Below are 6,753 nucleotides of genomic sequence, written 5' to 3' on the forward strand. Positions count from 1 at the left end.
GAAGAAAGAAGAAGAAGACAGAAAAAGAAGAACTCAAGGATACACAAAGTAATTCGACCAAGGCTCAGAAGTTTTTGGAGCCGTAAGGGATACAGCAGTTTGGTCAATATTGTCTTAACATGCTTCAGATAAATCAGTTTCTCTCCAAGATAAAATTGGCCAACTCAAAAGAGAATACTGCAATGTGTCTGGTAAATGAGTTAGCCCATTTCAATAGAGTCCAACACCAGTATAAACTTCTGATTCATTCAAAGATGTTCTCAGCGCAACTGAGTCTTGGTGAGCGGACATGGGAATCTGAAGGCAGCAGTATAAAGAAGGCTCAACAGCCTGTTGCTAATAAAGCTTTGGCTGAATCTACGCTTCCCAAAACGGTTTAGAAGCCACCCAAAAGTAATGTTAACATTAACCCAGGCAGTATAACACTCACTGCGGAACTGAACGTGCTTGCTATGAAAAGGGGCAGAACCTGCCATCTACAGGCCATTAGATCCAAAGCCATTCCCAAGTTATAGAGCTAATTACAACTTTCGGGGCCTGTACCATCAGAGGTATCATTGCCTAATGCCTAAGATCTTTTATGTTCAGCTCACTGTAGGAAATAATGAATTTTTGGGGGAAGGAAAGACTCGACAAGCTGCTAGACACAATGCTGCAATGAAAGCCCTCCAAGCACTGCAGATTGAACCTATTCCAGAAAGACTGCCTCAGAATGGTGAATCAGGAAAGGATATGGATGATGACAAAGATGCAGATAAGTCTGAGATCAGCTTAGTGTTTGAAATTGCTCTGAAGTGAAATATGCCCGTTAGTTTTGAGGTTATTAAAGAAAGTGGACCACCACATATGAAAAGCTTTGCTACTCGACTGTCAGTAGGAGAGTTCTCTACAGAAGGAGAGGGAAATAGCAAAACACTCTCCAAGAAGCGTGCTGCAACCACCATATTACAGGAGCTTAAAAAACTTCCACCTCTTCCTGTGGTGGAAAAGCCAAAACTATTTTTTTTAAACACCCCAAAACTATAGTAAAGGCCGGACCAGAATATGGCCAAGGAATGAACCCTATTAGCTGCCTGGTGCAAATTCAACAAGCCAAAAAGGAAAAGGAGCAAGATTATGTTTTGCTTTCAGAAAGAGAAATGCCTCGATGTCAAGAATTTGTGATGTATGTGCAGGTAGGCACTGAAGCTGCTACAGGAACAGGACCTAATAAAAAGATAGGCAAAATAAATAAATAAATAAATAAAATAAATTTTAAAAAGCTGCAGAACCAATGCTATTACAACTTGGTTATAAAGCATCTACTAATCTTCAGGATCAACTTGAGAAAACAGGGGAAAACAAAGGATGGAGTGATCCAAAGCCTGGGTCTCCTGAACCAACAAACAATACTCTAAAAGGAATTCTTCATCTATCTCCTGATGTTTATCAAGAGAGGGAAGCCAGCCGCCACAAAGTAATCTCTGGCACTATTTTAGGCTATTTGTCACCCAGAGATATGAACCAACCTTCAAGTTATTTTTTCAGTATATCTCCCACATCGAATAGTTCAGCTACAATTGCCAAGGAACTCCTTCTGAATGGAAAATCTTCTACAGCTAAAGCCACAGGTTTAAAAGGAAGTTCTCCTACTCCCCCTTGTTCTCCAGTACAACCTTCAAAACAACTGGAATATTTAGCAAGGATTCAAGGCTTTCAGGTATGTATTAAAAGCAAAAACAAAAAATAAAACAATTCATTTGCCTCAGATCTTTCATCTCTATCCATGACAAGGCTCGTTCTTGCCTGCTAGTGTGGCCTACATGCCACGTACATTTTAAGTTATTTAGGAACACAAAGGACAGACAAAAAAAAAAGAGCCATAAGCACATGCCTCATTTTCTCTTATTTTTGATCTGTCTAGTAATTCTTTTGCTGACTGCCTCTTTTCCATTTTCCTTCTTCTTTTTCCTTTTCCTTTTTAAACATTTTTCATACTCTTCACTGTCTTCCATTTGGTCTTGATTAGGTGCATTTATCTCTTCACTTTGTCTTCCACAAACAAAAATTATGCCTTCAGACATTTGGTGTTAGTATTTCACACTCAGTTCTCCCACTTTTTACATAAGGATTGGGTTTTTTTTTAATGATGATTTTGCTTTTATTGCAGTTCTGAATTTTGCATTCTGTTGCTAGTATTGATTCAAGTACACCATTAAGACACAACATTCTAGAAGTCTGTTACCTTAGGAGTTAATTAAACATGATATTTGAAGAATATTGAAATGTTTTATAGTTGTTTGAGGCACACCAATGTGTATTTCTTTTACTGACTCATGTTTTGAACTGACTAAGGAGGGTAGCACCTGCCTCAAATGGTACCAACAATTCTATTTCACTGGGTAGTCTAAAACTACCTTATAGTTTCACTTAACTTGTGTATGTGAATTTAGGGATGAAAACTTTTGTTTCCTTTTGGAAAAAAATCCACAAAAATCAACACTCCTTTATGGATACATCAGAGCTTTTAAAAGAATTGTTAAATTTAGGAAGGGGAAATACCTGTGTCCTAATTTCTTAGTTGTCTTGAAAATCATGAGTATAATTTAAAAAAATAAAATAAAAATAAAAAAGAAAAAAAAATCATGTACTGAACTGTAATTGCTAACTTGACTGAATGAACTACAGTTTGCTTGTGTGTAGAGCGTGTATTGCTTCCTCAGATTTCACTGTTTTCATCTCCTTTTCCATCTTAGTCTTTACTCCTTAAGACCAAAAACTGTAATATCCTTTAGAAATGCTCTAGAAGATCTGCATTGTGTAGAATGATCATGTATTTATAAAAATTTTACAGGTTTAGATTATAAAATGAAAAGGAAAATCTTGTGTTTTGCAGGTATTTTTCATGTTTGGATATTTTTTTCCCTTCACGGAACCCTTCTGATTCTTTCAAACTATTGCCAGGTAGTGTTTTTAGTGTTTTCAATTGGACTATTAATATGAACTTAAAGAAGCTGTTACCAATTATTGGCTCTGCCATCTGAAATTTTAACCACTTAATTTAAAGTTATAATTTTAGAATTTGTTTTTCTTGTTTTACTTTAAGAAACATAATAAATCACTGTAAAAATGAAAAACTTTGGATAAACATTTATTCATAATAAAAATCAGCAACAGACTAGGCATTGAAGAAACATGTTTCAAAATAATAAGAGCTGTCTATGACAAACCCACAGCCAAAATTATACTGAATGGTAAAAAGCTGGAAACATCCCCCTTGAGAACTGGAAGAACTTGGATGTCCACTGGTAATCTGAGAAATGCAAATTATAATTATGAAGACATACCAATATTGGTCAACAGACTAGCAAAATCTTTGTCTGACATTGCCAAGTGTTGGCAAAAAAAATATGAAGCCACAGGAAATCATACACGTAGATGAAAGAGTAATATTTTGCACAACCACATTACAGAGTGTTTTGACTATATTTCTAAAGTTTAAGATTTGTATCTTTTTACCCAGCAATTTCATACCTGAAAAATAATTTAGATCAGGGACCAGGAAGCTTTTTCTGCAAAGGGACAGATGGTAAATAGTTTACTTTTTGCACGCCATATATTCTCTGTCATAGCTACTCAACTCTGCCATTGTAGCACAAAAGCAGTCATAGACAATATATAAACAAACAGATGTGATGCTTTCTCCTTTAAAGATCATGTTCTATCTATGCAGAGGAATGATTTTTCCCTTGCTAATTACTTGCCTAACTGATTTATCAGCAGGGATATGGGAAACTTGAACAATATAATAAAGTAACTAGAGATAACAATCATCTAGAACACTTAACCCAGGAACAGCACAGTAAATATTTTTCTTAGGCACATGTGGAATATTCTCCAGGATGGGCAATATATTTGGCCTTAAAAAGTCACGTGGGCCAGGCATGGTGGCTCACGCCTGTAATCCCAGCACTTTGGGAGGACTAGGCGGGTGGATCACGAGGTCAGGAGTTCAAGACCAGCCTGGCCAAGATGGTGAAACCCTGTCTCTACTAAAAATACAAAAATTAACCCAGGTGTGGTGGCGGGTGACTATAATCTCAGCTACTTGGGAGGCTGAGGCAGAGAATTGCTTGAACCCAGGAGGTGAAGGTTGCAGTGAGCTGAGATCGCGCCACTGCACTCCAGCCTGGGTGACAAGAGCAAGACTCCATCTCAAAAAAAAAAAAAAAAACAAAAAACAACAACAAAAAAAACCGTCTTGTGCAATTTTAAAAATTTGAATTATAAAATGTATTTTTTCTGACAACAGTATAATTAGGGATCAACATTCGGGCAATCTACAAACGTTTGAAAATAAACAACACATTTCTGAATAATCAGTGGGTCAAACGGAAACTCACAAGGAATACTAGAAAAATTTTAAACTGAAATAAAGCAGAAATACACCATATCAAAGTAATGGAATTCAGCTAAATCAGTGCTTAGAGCATAATTTATAGCTATGAAGAACTAGTATAGAAAATATCTGAAATAAAACCCTCAGTCTCCACCTTAACAAACCAAAAGTGTGATTTTTTGGAAAATTAACAATATTTACAAACATTTATCTGTATTGAAACAGAATAAAAGAAAAAATACATCAATCACTGCAATAAACAAAAGGTTTATGCCCCCCATTTCATGCACTGAAATCCTAATCTCCATGGTGACAGTATTCTTTGAAAGTGGAAATTAGATGTTATAAATATATATTGCAAACTCTACATTAGGCACAAAAATGTGTTAAAAATAAGTTTAATTAACATGATAAGAGAGGTAAAAAATGAAATTTCATATTGCTTTTGGTTAATGACAGGGAAGAAAAAAAGTAGAAAACAAAAGAAGATGGACCTCAAACAGAAAACAGTTATACATATGACAGGTATTAATCTAACTATATCAATAATCACTTTAAATGGGAATGATCTAAATGTACCAGTAAGAAGACAGAGACTGTCAGGGTGGATTTAAAAAAAACCACACACAGCTATTGTTTTAACAAGAAATCCACTTTAAATATTGTATTAGTCAGTTTTCATGCTACTGATAAAGACATGAGAATTCAAGGGATTTGGTCGTGGATGTAGAGAGTATGCCTTTTGTGGGATATTTCTTTACAGTGGTAGATAAACTAACGCTTAAGTATTTGACCCATGACTAGATGTTGTTCTCATGGAAATCTTGTTTATACTGGCCAACACCCTCTGCCTCTCATTTGTATTATGTCCAGTTTATTCTTGTCAAGATAGCCACTCTCTAAGAGAGAGCCTGGACTAGAAAGAAGGTTAGGTTCAAGTATTTGTGTCAGGTGAGATACAATGAAGAAATGAAGCCAAACTGCATAAAACAAAAGAAATTTATTCCTTCTAGGCTCCAGAGACTAGGAGTGCTAATAGGATGCCAGCAAGAAGTCCAGAGGCTCCAGAGAGTTCAACCAGCAAGGAGGGAGCAAGAGAAACAGAACCTGTGGTACTTTATTTTTAAAAAATTAGGTTTTTAAAACTGGGTACTTTATTTTTTTAAACTGAGGTTTAATGGACCCACAATTGCACATGGCTGGAGAGGCCTCATAATCATGGCAAAAAGAAAAAGGCACATCTTACATGGTGGCTCACAAGAGAGGAGAACCAAGTGAAAAGGAAAACCCCTTATAAGACCATCAGATCTAGTGAGAGTTATTCATTACTAGAGTAGTATGGGACAAACCGTCCCCATGATTCCGTTATCTCCCACTGGGTCCCTCCCATAACATGTGGGAATTATTGGAGCTACAATTTAAGATGAGGTTTAGTGGGGACACCGCCAAACTATATCAAATATAAAGACACAAATATTGAGAGCTCTGAGGTAGCGAGAGTTATATCATGGTAGCAATAAGCTGGAGTAACTACATTAATTCCAGATAAAATGTAGTTTAGAACAAGAAAATGTATCAGGGATAATAACAGAGTCATACATAATGACAAAGAGGTCATTTCTCCGAGAAGACATAACAACTATTAATATGTATTTACTTAACAACAGAGCCTCAAAATATGTGAGGCACAACCTAATAGAACTACAAAGAGAAACAAACTCACCATTATAGTTGGAGATTTCAATACTCATCTCTCAGTAATCGATAAGTCCAGGAAGCAGAAAATCAATAAGAATGTGGTTGAAATGAATAAACACATTCACTCGATTTGATCTAATTGAGATGCATAGAATACTTCAACAGCATAGAACACACATTCTTCTCAAACTCACATGGGACATTCATCAATACAGACAATATCTTGCACCATAAAAATACCTTAATATTTTTAAAAGAATAGAAATTACAAAAATAATATACATACTACAATATAATTAAGTTAGAAAATCAATAACAGAAAAAACAGCTGGAAAATCCCCAAATATTAAACAACACATTTCTAAATAACACATGGGTCAAATAAGAAGTCTTCAAAAAAATCAAGATCTAAGTGCAAGGATCCTCAACAAAATACTTGCATATCTAATCTGACACCATCTAAAAAGCATAATACAGCATTGAATAGTGAGATTTGTCTTAGAAATGCAAGGTTGGCCCAATAGACAAAAATCAATAAATGTAATATACCTTATTAGTATATTAAAGTACAAAATCCACTTGGTTACATTATCAAACACAGAAAAGATGTTTGGTAAAATCTCTCACCTTATCATAATAAAAAAAATTTAGCTGACTAGAAATAGAAGATGATTCCC

The 6,753-nt window shown here is 35.4% G+C and overlaps 1 pseudogene; it reads left to right on the plus strand.

Annotated features, from left to right (window-relative positions):
• Nucleotides 1–254: 254 nt before the first annotated feature.
• Nucleotides 255–1,729, plus strand: LOC105488030 (double-stranded RNA-binding protein Staufen homolog 2-like; annotated as a pseudogene).
• The last annotated feature ends 5,024 nt before the right edge of the window (nt 1,730–6,753 follow it).

The sequence above is a fragment of the Macaca nemestrina genome, chromosome X, assembly GCF_043159975.1.
Source record: "Macaca nemestrina isolate mMacNem1 chromosome X, mMacNem.hap1, whole genome shotgun sequence".
NCBI classification, from domain to species: Eukaryota; Metazoa; Chordata; class Mammalia; order Primates; family Cercopithecidae; genus Macaca; species Macaca nemestrina.